A 15,139-nucleotide genomic window follows, 5' to 3' on the forward strand; every position below is an offset into this window, starting at 1 on the left:
ACACGCTTTAAGTCATAGCACCATACTCCTCTGGGTAGGTCTCAAATCACTCTCCCTCAGCCTTCCTGGCATCTTGGGTTGTCCATTGGTAATTGGGTCCTGCATACTTCCCAGGCATTCGATGGCAGGGGTTTAGGTCACCACTCTCTCACATCACCATTGGTCTGAGTATTGGCGCGTGTACAAGGTTAATCTTAGCCCAAATGCAAGTCATCTACTGAGTCATATCTACTTAGGGTTAGATACGTCCATTCCTCGCTTCCCGCCATTCTTTCTGGTACCTTTCCCCATAGAGTCACCATCTCCTTCCCGGCTACGTAGACTCTTGATTCTATTGGTCATCCACAAATAGTAAACGAAAGGTCTAATATCCTCTCATGGGTTGGTTACTGGTCTTGAGCGCCCATGATCCCAAGTCTACTACTGCAATCCTACCAATGAATGGCTCCCACAATGTGATTCATGTCCTCTCACGGGTTGGTTACTGGTCTTGAGCGCCCACAAATCCCCATTGCTGCCACTGGTCACTCGGTCTCAATTCCCCTTCTGATAGGGTCAGATATGATAGGGGTTTTCCTAGCCAAACACTTCTAGACATGCCCTAGGTATGTCAACCTATAGTCTAGGAAAGAATCAAGTGGCACCATTGGAAAGCGTCCCATACCACCTCCACTGGTGTCCAAAGACAGAAACGCCAAAAGGGCATTCCCCATTCCACAACTACAACCTAGGTAATCACATCATATCATGATTCCATACATCACATTCACATTCACATTCACATCATAGTCCAAATCACATTCACATCACTCAATAATCAATTCTAATATGTAAGTCTCAATTTGAACATGCTATTGTAGTTACAGAAGTAATATAATGTAAAGAAAGTAAAACAACAGTAGCTAACTCATGCATTCGAATCATATCTTAACAAGCATGTAAATATGCATATTGTGAGTGGAGTACTCACCTTGTATTCCGAATCTATAACCTACAAGTGAGAGATCAGAGAACAAATCCAAATTCACCTAAACAAGCTTAAACAAACATATATAGACTATAAGAAACAAATTCAAAAGATTGGAGTCGAAACGGAGCAAAACAGAGTAGAAATTCAACCACTGTCACTATGGGCTGACTGGTTGGGCAACTTGGCCCAGTCAACCCAGGCAGTTGACCCAGTGAATAGTACGGACAAAAAAACACTAAATTGGTCATAGTGTCTTCGTTTAAGTCCGATTACCCCGAAATTCGAAGGGGAGTTCCCCAGAAACATACTAAGACTATCTATGATCATTCAAGCATCAAATAAGGTCAAAGGAAAATAATTCTAATCGAACCATAAAAATTAGGGTTTTACTGAAGAGAGTCTGTGTATCTCATGGAAAGACTAGAGAGAATGGGGATTCCCTGTCACACCCCGCCCGCCAGGCCCGGTTAACCGCCCGACAACCCGCGGATGTGAACCATCACAGGATCCATGGTTTTAGTCTATCAATAATAATAAATACAAATAGAGATAATCAAGAGCAAGAAAAGTGCAATAATTAATAAACAGGTTACAGGAGTCCAAATACTCCAATAAAAATCCAAGAAATAATCAAAGGAAAGAATCAAGAATCAAATGTAATATCGAGTTCAGCGGAAGCAAAAAGAATAACTAAATAATCTCATCTCGGAGGCTTCATGCGCAAGTCATATATCACTGTCGCCACATCCTCAAACGAGAAGGCTCTTTATACGAATCATCTCCAACTCGACGGTGCAACCATCGACGTTTATATAATACATACAACGAAAGGAATGAGTTCCAACGAACTCGAAGGAACAAGCAATCTCAATATATGTCAACACAATCCACGAATGCACATATGAAATGATATGGATGATATGCAGAAATATGAATGCTACTAAGATCTAACTATGCAAGTCTCTAATGGCTGACATGCTTTAAGATATACACCAGCCCTCCTCGGTAAGTCTCATCACTCGATCCGCAAGGACGGTTACCTCGTAGGGATCCGGGCAAAGGGGTAAGTCCACAGGCTCTCAAAACCGTGGCGGGGTTAAGTCAACACTCTCCACCACGACCATTGGCAAGAGTACCGGCGCATGTCGCGGTTTCTAATCCAATGCAAGGTCATAATGGTAACATACTATATGAAGTCCAGATACTTCCCCAGGCACCAACCAACCGGTTCGATCCCCAACCTAGGAGTGTGAATCCTCACGGACGGCTACCTCGTTGGACTCCACTCCTTAACCCATGGTCATCCACATATTATTGGGGCGGATGCTCTCATGACTCCTCCACACCCGGTCCGCCCTTGGACGTCCAGAGCCCAACCCTAACATATGCAACCCTACCATTACATGACCAAAGTGGACCACGAGTCTCCGCACGGACTGGTTACCGCTGTTGGATGAAACATAGTCACGTCACCATTGTCACGGGTCACCCGGCAATCCCCGCCGAAAGGGTAATAGCATGTGGGGTACCTAGCCATGCAATTCTAGACTCCCTAAGTATGTCATCAAGTAATCATGATAGTGCTGGAGACATCAGCAGGCATGTGTCCCATTCCACAGCCTTCTGATATCCCAAGCCAAGATATCCCAATGGAATACCCCTTCCATCACAATCACACTACAACACTCTTTATCATACCATGAACAGTTGTGCAATATCATGAAAGATGAAATACATCAAGGAATACCACAAACAGCAAGTGTACAATAAGATTCACATACTTTATACAATTACAGCAAGTTACATGATCAAAGAATAGTAAATAGAACAACAGAATCATCATGTATATGTAATTGCATATAAATAAGAATGCATGTCCTTACCTGTAATTTAGTAGAAGTCCTCTAACTTGCAATCCAAAAACTATTATAAGACTTTTATTTGAAACAGAGAACACCTAGGCATAGGGTTACAAGAATGTATAAGAGTCAAGAGTCAAAACAATTCAAAAATCAAACCTACACGACGGAAACCAGCCGGTTGCTTGTGGCGGTTGCTAGCTAGCGACCTCCACAAGCGACCGCCTGCGACAGTTTCCACCTCCGAAAATCAGACTTTTATCATCCGATTTCAATCCGTTTTGGGATAATCTTAGTCCAAATTCAAGCAATAAGTCTAGAACAAGGGGTAACAAGAAACCCTAGAATTAACAAAGATTTATTACCCAAATCATTCCCTTGATGGGATCCATCCATTAAACAAATGCGGGGATTCGTTCGGACAGGATCTCATCAAGAACATTGAAAAGGGAGATACAACAAATCAATTGGGTAACCACTAACAAAATGGGGATGGGTTCATATCAATCAGAGGTTAAAAAGAAGAGAATAGAAGATGGAGATTCATTACCTTAATAAGAATCACCAAGAATAGAAGAGAAAAGGTTTCATATCATTAACAAGACTTCAGATTCGCCTAACGCCCAAAATAGCAATCCCGAACATAATAATCGTAATAGGGCGAGGGATGCTATTTATAACGAACAGGGGGCAAAAGAGGGCATTTCCCCAAGCGAACCGGCGGTCGCTAAGGGGTCGCTGGTTTAATCAACCGCCACTAGTAACGCCCCCAAGTATATTGCTATACAAGGGTGCTTTGCTCATGGGGTTGAAGACCAAGTACAACCTAACCCAAATGAAGACATGGGGAGATCATAGTCCGAAAAATCAATCATAATAGGTTTGTAACAAAGAGGTTAGGGTTTCATCATAACATAAGGTTCAAGAAAAGGTTATGATCACGGAAAGAGAGCGAATGATTGTTATCAAGAAAATAACAAGAAATCATAGGAAATCTAGTTAGGTTAATAGAAACATTACCCATGAGGTTTCCCTCACATGGAAGGTTACAAGAGGTTTCCAGAAAGATCATTCAAGGGTTATGGTTAAGGTTTCAAGAATCTATTAGCTAGGGTTAAGATCATGATGATGATCATAGATCTCAAAGAATAGAATGAGATCATGGAATAGATGGTTGCAAGAATGCATCATCTTCTTCCTGATCTCAAAAAGAACAAGAACGAAGAAAGAATAATTAGAATCCTAATTAGGTTAAACATGGATCATGAAGAAAATATAGTGATCAAGTTTAGGTTAACACAAATATCACCCAAGGGAAAGAGAAACAAAGAATCAAGATTCACCCATGGGAAAGAGAAACAAAGAATCAAGATTCACCCATGGGAAAGAGAAACAAAGAATGCACAATCTGAAAAAGTGTTGGGGAGTTTCAAACAAATAAAAGAACAATAGGGTTTCATATATGGTTACCTCTCATAAGAGTTGGTTACCTCTCATGAGAGTTACCCATAATTAATTCTCAAAAAAACAACCCAAGATAGATAAAGGAAAATCTCATTAGTATTTCAAAATAAAGAATGGAATTAGAAAGGGTCTACTAATGAGAGAAAATAAGGTTTTCAATTAAAGTGAAGGGAAACAAATTCAAATCATACAATTAGGGATTTACTAACAAGAATCCGTGTATCCCACGAAAAGACTAAGGAGAATAAAGATTCACCCTTAGGGCAAGGAATTTACAATCAAGAAAGGTTTTGGGGAGGGTCCAATGAATTAATAGAAAATAAAAGGGTTGCCAATTGTTCCAAAGAAAAACAAGGATCAACTCCTCAATCATGAGGACACAAGGGAAGGTCTTGGTAATAATATGAGACCTTCCCCACAATAATAAAGATAGGTAGGAAATTAGGGAAAGTATCATTAAGAGCTTTGGTGGAATCAAATTCAAGGATCATCGCCATATGGCTTCAAGATCATAGAGTGAATTGGGGGATTCACTCTAGGGCTAAAAGAATTAAAGAAGAGGTCATTACAGTAGTGTAACACCCTTCTCATGATCAGAAAATCAGAAGTAGAGAAGAAAGAATGAATTAAATAAGAAGCGAATTGAATACCAACATTTTAGAAGAGAAACCGATGAAGAAATCTGAAGAGATGCTTGAGGATCTTTCTTGGCTTCGAAGGAGAGGATCTAGGGATCTTCCCACGTTCTCCCAAGGCTTAGAAACAGATTGAGAGTGAAACACATGGAGTTCCCCCTTTTAAATAGCACAAAGAGTTCAAGAGTTACTAGGGTTTCACCGAACCGACCAAAACCGACCCGTTGGTTGATTGGTTGCCAAAGAGGAAGTTCAAAGGTCGATCCCACACTATCTAGAGGTTTAGAAACATGGTGGGAATAGTTTACCACGAAATTAAAAGAAATAAAGCTTTGAAAACCTTCAAAACAGATATTTACCAAAATGCCACTGCACGGACGACTTATTCAAAACAAAGGATTTAATGGGCCAAACTTCAATATTTTTGGATGGGCTCTTTCAATACATCGTACTACTTACCTAGTATGGAGGGAAGTCTTCAAACCAGGTCCAACTAAGCTTTAGGTCCATCAACCAAGTTCTTCTTCACAAATAAATAGTTCAACACCAAATCAAGTAAGGTTTCCATAAGGAAACACCATCATCAATATCCATGGGTTTTGGGTCAAACACCATATCTTCTACTGAGATGGCCCACAAAGACATCTTCTTAAGATTTTAAAAGATAGTAAAACTGAAATCACGGTCAAACTTCAAAGTCAACATTAAACAAAACCCGACTACCAAAAAGTCGGGTTTTGGGGTTGGTTTGGGGGTGGGTTGTCTCTTCTTTGGGGAAGGAAAAGAAGTTTTTTAAAATATGATTTGGGGGTGGGGGGGGGGTTTTTTTGAAAAAGAAAAAAGGGGTTGGGGTGGGTTTCCTTTTTTTGGGGTGTTTCTTAAATTTTTTTTTTTAGTGTATTCAAAGTTGTTTGTGTTTATAAGAGAAGGAGAAAGGATGGTTATTATGAAAGTGGGGGGAGGAGGTTGTAACAATGGCATGAGATATTTCTCACAATCACAGAGGTAGATAGAAAACAAAGAGAGAGTAACTCATGGTCTCATGCTAGATAACATAGAGTGAATGGGGATTCACTCTAAGATTATGAAGATCAGAGAATGGGCTATTACAGAAGTGTAATAGCTTCCTCACAATCAAAATAACAAGAAGAAATAGTAAAGATAGTAGATCCAAAGATAAACTAATCGATTACTAACTTGTAGAAGAAGATTCGACGGAGTAACTCTAACGAATGCTTGGGGATCTTCCTTGGCTTGGAAGAGCAGGTTCTAAGGTCCTTCCCACGTTCTCCAAAGGATTAGGAACATAATGGGTCTGATTACCACAAAATTCTAATATATAGAACATCAAAAACCCTAAAAAAAATAGAGTTTTACACAAAAGCCCCAGTCACTGGGCAGCCTGACTGGGTAGCTTGGCCCAGTCGACCCACCAGTGACAGCAAGCCCAAACTCAGAGATTTCAAGCTCTGAACCTCAAAATTTTCAAAGGGGCTTTTCCAAACTCAACAAGTGACTTACCTAGCATTGAGGGATCTTCCAAAACATGTCCAACTAGGCCTCAAGTCCATCAACCAAGCTCTTCAACATCAAGATGTAGTTCATCTCCAAAACAGAAAAGGTTTCCAAGTAGGGAACTCCATCATCAATCTCCATGGGTTTTTGGGTCAAACACCATGTATCTACTAAGATGGCCCACAAAGTCTTCTTCCTTCACTTCAAGTCTTCGGATTTACACTAAGGGAGAGGTCTCACCTAACTTCCTAGGACTTTCCAAAGATAACAACATTGTACTCAAGGTCCAACTTCAAGGTCAAACATCAATCAAGCTCTTCTTCATCCAAAACAAATAAGGTGTCCAGGTTAGGGTTAATGGGATTTCACACTAGAGGTCCTACGTCACTTTGGGCCTTGGAGTTTCTTTGAAGTTTGAGCAAAATAGGGTTAAAATGGAAAAATCGAATGAAAAATTGCTAAAGAATCAAACGATATTCAGCTAAATATCGTGAATTTCGAAATATATCACCAAAAAACCGTCTGTTAACGAATTATCAGCAATATTTCGGTGACTTTTTGTAAATCTTAAGTCAGGTGGCCATTTCGTGTCGCCAAGTCTACCGCCATAATGTACACTAATAATATCCCATTACAGTAGCCCAATTGTAGTCTAAGACCAACATGGCTCAACATGGCTCGAGACTAGACTAGACTGAATACTAAACATGCCATGCCATGTCCAACCTTTAGGACCAATATGTTCAGCTAGGCCTGACCAAGACAGGCTAGGCTTAAATTGGTAGGGTAGGGCCTAGGCGAACATTTTAACCCTGAGTCAATGTCACGTCGTGCTAGGCAGTGCTAATGAGTCTCAGGGTTGTGTTGGGGACAATGACAAAGGGCAGGACCAATTCGAGTCAGGGCCAAACCCATCCTTAACTGGCCCAATCAGGAACAGTCGACCAAGGTTGAACTTGACTTGACCCATCAAGGTTCAAGGTTAATGATAAAATTTGTAGGCCCTAACTAAAAGTTAGACCAAAACAAGACTTAGTTAAGAACATTTGTGGCTGATATTGTATTTTGTAAAGCCCTGCCAAACCCATCCCTATTCTAGCCCTAATCAATCTCAAGCTATAGGGTCAAGCCTTAATATAGCCTGGCCCAACAAAATTTGAAGTTCTTAAGACTCTTAAAAAAAATCATTAGTATAAATAGATTTGGCACAATAAACCATACTGGCCCAAGCCCACGGCAAAGAATTTTACTCCTTAAAATTAACCTTTTGTGTAAATAAAATTGAGATATTAGACTTTTAAAAGGGTCAACCCGGTATAAAATATGTCTTAAAAGTTTTTGCAATACATTCAGCCCAACTTCTATATAAGTGATTTGGGCCAAATAAAAATCCTTGTATTCTGTATAAATAAATTTCTAAAACAGTTAAGACTGTTCATAAGGTACACTGGAATCCTTGTATATTATCAAGACTTACACAATAATTTTTCTTTAGGTGAAGCAGACCACATGTATGTTCGTATACTTGTATGGACTTGGATCTTTTCTATGATATAAATGCTTCTAGCATGTGCTATTAAAAAGAAGAATGAAAAAAAAAAGGCTTCTAGCATGTTTGGAATGATTGGGCGGACTAGCAAACACAACGGTTGTTGTCCAATGCATACAAATCATATTGGCAAACCATTAGTCTAAGGAGCTAGAGGATATTAAAGGAATATAATTGAAGGTTTAAGCATGACTTGATTGAAACCCAATTGTGTAAGTGAAATTGCCCTCAACGAGTTATGAACATTTCGTTGCTATAACTAGTTTGTGAAATAAATCACCTGAAAATTCATAAATTAAGAAGCACATGTTGAATATTTTTCTTACTAGGTGATGCGTCCAAAATCTGCTCAGCCCTTAGATCTCCTCGTGATGACCTGCAAAACGAAAGCGTCGACGTGGCCCGACCGCTGGGGTCGGGAGTCCACCTCCGAAGGCTAAGTCAGTTGATGAACTTAATCACAAACGGCTCTGCTAGAAGCACAGAGCTAAGGAATGAAAGACTGGGAAAGGTGATCTAGATCGTAAGCCTCTGATAGTTTATGTCTACCAGAGTGTATGTGAATCTAACTCCCTCACCTCGTATGGCAGTGAGGTTTATATAGAGTGTACCATCGAATCTCTTTCGTTGGATGCACTTGAGCCTTCTTCGGGTAGTCGTTGGATCTTAACAGTTAGATCCGTTGAGCGATAGACTTCTACTAATTTGGACTAGTAGAGGACTCCTGAGATAACCTCTAGGTTATGCGATGATTATCCCTTCGATAATGATAAGCAGCAGCCGTCAATTTGAGTCTACCATCATTAGGGTAATTAACATAATCCATAAGTTGGATTAGGGCGTGCTTGTAGCTGAATTAGTTTTCCCTCAACAAGCCATCTTATGGATCCGGTTTGCTCGGGAGCGAGTCGATTCCTTTTGTCTCGACCGGAGTCGAGGATCAAACCAAGTATGAACCCGGTTTGATCATATTTTCTCCATATCACTAGGAATAATAAAAGCAAGTGATACCAGAATAGTGGCTGCTTTTGAGGCAGAAACCACCATGGCTCATGTTGATATCGTTTTATTATTATTCATATTATATAATCAAATATAACGATAGACTTAGCAGCCTAATGAAACTTTTATAAAGTTTTCATAGATTCAAGCCATGAATATTTATTAGAGAGTCCAGATCACCTCTCCATTAGGAGAAAACAATGCGGTTTCTTGAGGGTTTTCGATCACATAAATGGGGGTGAAGTCCACTGGGTTTGATTTTTCATTAATTTTAATATTTATTATGTAGGGCCGATCCCTATTATGTGATCAAAAACCATAAGAGGGCACACTGTTCTCCTGCTCCCTTAACGGGGAGGTGATCGGACTCGATATTAGATATTAGATATAAATTTTATATTAGTATTTATGTCATTATAATATATATATATATATATATATATATATATATATATATATATATATATATATATATATATATATATTTGTATTTTATCCAAAAAGTAAATATGAGTATGTATGTAATATTTTCAAAGAATTTGTTTTGGTTAATAATATTTTCTAAATTCAAAATAAACAAAAACAAGAAATTTCTAAATCCAATTAGAAAACTACTTCCTGCTCGGATATTTTCTCGAAAACTATATCAATGAAACCCACTAAAAGTTGTTCTTCAATTTCTATTAGGAAAAAAAAGTCCCCCACACAAGACTCTCCACTGTCTCCTTTTTCTCAAATTTGCTTCGGTCGCTGCCTGAAGACTGAACGACCAACATAGTTGCTTTGAGTTTCCATCAAGTCTAGTAAATTGAAAGATTGAAAAAGAAAATGTTCTATCCACTTGTATTTAACCATATATTCACTAGTATGTAAACCATATTCCGAATTTCTTCAATTTCTTCCAATATCTCATATCTTAATATCATTCACTTGATTTTCTTTAGTTTCCTCAATCTTTGAATACTTTATTTTGGTCATTTCCACAGTTAAATCAATCTGTAGTAGGAAGTTTATTAACGACTGGGATTGACCCTATATATATACTCAAAATGCATTTCACAAATGATTTCATATTGAATGAATAATGCATGCAAACTTGTAACATACAATGCACGTGTCTGTTAGCCATGACTCATGAGTTTGGTTACTGAACTATCAAATGCTTCGGCTGCTTCGTTGGACTGAGTAAACTCGTTATACCCTTACCGTATCTTATTAAAATTATCAGTCGAAATTAAACAGTGATCTTCATGTCAATCATACGTATTTGAGCAGCAATTTTTGTGTTTGTTTGATCTTGTGATGGGAGAAATTGAAATCTGATCTTGGTTGAGGGATGAGAGAGTTGGGACAACTATTCATATTTGAACAGCATTTACCATGTTTGTTTGATCTTGTGATGAGAGAAATTGAAAACGGATGTTGGTGGAGTGATGAGAGAGTTGGGACGTGTGTCATAGGAACTGCAAGTGGGCCAATGAACAAGTTGCAGGACTTTCATGAACATTACGATAGAGATAGAATCAGAGTGGATGATGAATCCGCAGAGCCTCTGGGACATGGTATTCTCCTTCTCGTCTGAATTGAACATAACGATGAAAATGTTGAGATCATGGATGTATGGACTCATAATCTCGAGTATGAGTTCAGTTGGATCAGAGATTCAGAGCTGCTACCAACTTCTGTCCGTTTATTTCCATAGATACTGAGTTTCCTGGAGTTCATTTGAGCGTTATAAACTTATGAAGGCCAATGTGGATTCACTCCACCTCATCCAACTTCGGTTCACTATTACTAATTTGAACGGTGATCTACATTTGGAGGTCATCGTGTGGTTTGGCAGTTCAACTTCAAAGATTTTGATATTTCTAGTGACAGATACTCATCAGATTCCATTGAACTTCTCAAGAAACAAGGTATAGATTTGAAAAGAACAGGAGAGAGGGGATTACGTTTGGTTTGGTGTTTCACCGTACAAATTGGTTATTACGTTTCATGGTGCATATGATTTTGCATATCTGCTGAAAGTTCTTACGACGAAGCCATTAGCAGATGATCTAGCTGGCTTTTACATGCTTATGAATTCATATTTTGGAGTGTGAGTTTATGACCTGAAACAGATTATCAAATCCTATAATGGTATCCATGGTGGTTTGGAACTTGTGACTGGAACATATGGAGTGAAACGTAGAGCCGAGAATGCTCACCGTGCTGGTTCTGATAGTTTGTCAACTTGGAATGTTTTTCAGAAAATTATCCCAAAAGAAACTGAAAAAGTTGAAGCAGCTAGTATTTTGTTTGGACTTGATATTGATCCTAAGCCAGCAACACTAGCAGCACCTCTCATTCTTGGTCGCATGGTACTTGCTCCATTCATGCATCCTGTTAGTTGTGGTTTACTCATTGTGCATGTGGATCCTGGCTTCACCGAAATGAGACCTGCTTATCCTTGCTTCATTGGAATGCGATCTGCTTGATAGTGATTCTGGTTCGTAGAGCTTCTTCATGGAGTCTGATTGAGGACTTGAATATCTTGTCCCGTTTCAATGTGAATTCTAATATTCAGATGTAAACTTTGTTCTTGTACCCTTAATTTGTATGGAAAGCTGCAGTTCATGGACAAAGTTAGCACATTTAATATTATACTTTTAATGCAGATAGTTAGTCTCTGGATTAATCATTATTCTTCACCAGATCCATCAATATTTTATTTTCTTTGTCAATTTGAAATCCCAGCTCACAAGAAATATAAATTGGTTTAACTTTCTGCCACTGCATAATATGAAGAGGAAATTGCTTCTATAACCAACAGTTATTCTTTATGATCTCTTCTAGCCTGAAAATTATATTTGTGACTTGCTCAGCTTTCAAGCTCGTGAAAAAAATAATTTACCGAATATATCATCTGATGATCAAAGCTCATTATTGGTGCGGAATGCATCATTGTTGTTGAAGATTGAGGGATCTGCACCTCACACCAGAACTATTGTTGTAATCACAATACTCCTTTAGAGCTGAAACTTACATGAAGTACTTTTTTTAAGGTATTTAGACACCCCGAATTGTGCAATATGGGTTCTAAAAGTGTCTTCACCCCAAGATCAGTCAGCCCAAACCTTTAAGGTTGCACCCCGAAAGGTTTAATCAAGGTATAATCAGGTTATGTTCACTGCTTAAAAGAATAATAGGGAGAGAGAGAGAGAAAGAGGAGGAGGAATTCTGTGTGTCAAGAATGAGCACGAAATTGAGTTTATATAGAGCCCCAAAGGCTGTGGGTGAAAGGGTAAGGCTGTGAGGGTACCTTTCAGCTCAACTCTCTTCAGCAAGGTACCTCCAGCTGACCTCCCTACAGGAGACTGCCACTCAAATGGCATCTCCACATATTCACCCAGTAGTGGGCTTTCCAGAATAGATATATTAATATTAATATATATATCTGATACGGAGAGATTATGATCAGACCGGGTTCATACCTGGTCCGACCCTCAACCCCGGTCGAGACGGAGAGATCCGACTCGCTCCCGAGCGAACCGGATCCGGAAGATGGCTTGCTGAAGAAGAAAGCTTATTCGGCTGCAAGCGCGCCCTAATCCTACTTATGGATTAGGGTAATCACCCTAATAATGGCAGACTTGAATTGACGGCTGCGGATAATCATTATCGAAGGGATAATCATCACATAACCTAAAGGTTATCTCAGGAGTCCTCTACTAGTCCAAACTAGTAGAAGTTTATTGCTCAACGGATCTAACTGTTAAGATCCAACGACTACCCGAAGAAGGCTCAAGTGCATCCAACGAAGGAGATTCGAAGGTACACTCTATATAAACCTCACTACCATACAAGGTGAGGGGATCGAAAAGAATACTATACGAGACTCGAGTTCGGATACATACCGATAGACCTAAACTATCGACGATCTGCTATCTAGATCACCTTTCCCAGCTTCTTCATTCCTTAGCTCTGCGCTTCTAGCAGAGCCGTTTGTGATTAAGTTCATCAAGCGACTTAGCCTTCGGAGGTGGACTCCCGACCCCGGCCGGTCGGGCCACATCTGACGCTTTCGTTTTGCAGGACATCACGAGGAGATCTAAGGGCTGAGCAGATTTTGGACGCATCAATTGGCGCCGTCTGTGGGAAAGAACTTGAAAAGCCATGGTGACTAGATCAGCAGCCACTGCACAACGCAATTCCGGTGTTCAGATCCCTGGAGTGAATAATCCAGATATTCCCCAGGAAAGCCAAAATCCTATCGAGGTAGATGGTGGCCAGGGAGGACGTAATCCTCCTCCTGATACAATCCAAGATCAATTGGATCAGGTAAAGATTCAACTCTTGGAGGTGAGCCAAGCACTCCTCATGCTCACCAGACGAGTGGTTTTACCACAAGAGCCTGATCAGCTCGATTCAGGGAGACGTGCATTGCCACGTGACCAGAGATTGGCTGAAGACCGGAATATCGATCAGAATTTCCGTGAAGGAGACCGAGGACTTATGAGGATCGATGATCAACCGAGGCGAGACGATCGGTTCGACAGACCGCAAGAGAGTACAACTGATTCAAACACAAGGTTGGATACAGGGGTAAGAACTCACTCACCCACTGTCAGAAGAACCGTTCGTGATGATCAAGCAATTTGCGACGAGCGGAATGCTCGGGAAGGACGGGCTGTTCGTGATGATCGAGTAGCATGGGATGATCGTGTTAATCGAGGTCATGATCATATTGCTGAAGATCACCCGACCCCAGTTGGTCGAGAATTGGCCAACATCAATGAGAAATTAGGGCAGTTGGCTAAGGGAAGAATAACTGAGGATATTTACTCAGTCATTCGGAAGACTCCCTTTGCCGAGCCAATTGCGGGATATCAGTTTCCCCTTAACTTCTGTTTGCCTACCTTTTCAACATTCGATGGCTCCGGAGATCCAACAGCTCACATCGGCTATTACCAACAGACCATGGCAGTTTTAGGTAATTCTGATGAAATTTTATGCAGGGTTTTTGGTTCATCACTTATCGGAGCAAAGACACAAAGTGGTTTTCAAACCTCCCCTCTGGAAGGATCGTAAACTTTGACGAATTGGCACGCCAATTCATAGGGCGATTCTAGAGTGGAATACTGGTCAAGAAAACGGAAGAAACCTTGTTTACTGTCAAACAAGGAAAGAGCGAATCAATCAGAGAGTTTCTGAAAAGATTCAACAAAGTGACGATGGAGATAGAAAATTTGGATGAACAAGTAGCCAAAACTGCTCTATTCACGGGACTCACTAATCGGAAACTCCTGGAGTTATTACTACAGGATATGCCCGTGACTTATGCTTGAGTTGGTACAGAGATGCCGAAGCGAGGCTGAAGTCATGGAGATTCTAGATGCGCGCCAAGGAGATAATAAAGTCTCCAATAAGGAACAGAAGGCTCCTGAGCAGAAGCAGAAGCCAAAGAAAAATGTTCGTGATCGGGTTGGAAAATCTCAGCCTTGGCGCCAAAGGTCCCCCGGTAAAAGTGAGTACACTCCATTGAATGCTCCTCGGGCTGATATTTTAAATATCCTCAAAAGAAAAAATATTTTAAAGTGGCCGCCTAAAATTCTTTTGAAACCCGGAGAGCAGCAGGATCGAGAAAAGTATTGCCGATTCCACAAGGACTATGGTCATTATACTAATGACTGTCGTCATCTGAAGGCAGATATTGAGAGATTAATATCTTAGGGACATCAATCTAGTTTCGTTAGCAGAAGAAGGGAGGAGCCACGTGAGCCACGTGCGGCTGCTCCGAAAAGGGATCGTTCGGTTAGTTCGGAACGATCAAGGGAGGCCCCGAAATCTAAGAAGGGCAAGGAGGTGATTGAAGCTACTCGGTCACCAATCCTTACCATCTTCGGGGGACCAGAGCCCGAATCACTCCGGAGTCTGAAAACAAAATCCAAATTTGTTGGAACCGGAGAGATGCAGAAGCGGAAGAAGCTGAATGGTGAAGATTCTATCACCTTTAGCGAGGAAGACGAAAGAGATGTTTGTTTACCTCATGATGATGCTATAGTCATCAAGGTAGAGATTGCACGACGAGAAGTGCATAGAGTTTTGATTGATACAGGGTCTGCAGTTGACCTAATTTCCTACGAGGTGTATCAAAAATTGAAGG

General features: G+C 40.3%; 1 pseudogene; it reads left to right on the forward strand.

Moving 5' to 3' along the window:
• Window positions 1-10,585: 10,585 nt before the first annotated feature.
• On the forward strand, window positions 10,586-11,471 carry LOC149007423 (putative CCR4-associated factor 1 homolog 11; annotated as a pseudogene).
• Window positions 11,472-15,139: the final 3,668 nt, after the last annotated feature.

Source organism: Hakea prostrata, chromosome 8, assembly GCF_041222555.1.
Source record: "Hakea prostrata isolate BN-2017 chromosome 8, UWA_Hpros_2, whole genome shotgun sequence".
Lineage (NCBI taxonomy): Eukaryota > Viridiplantae > Streptophyta > Magnoliopsida > Proteales > Proteaceae > Hakea > Hakea prostrata.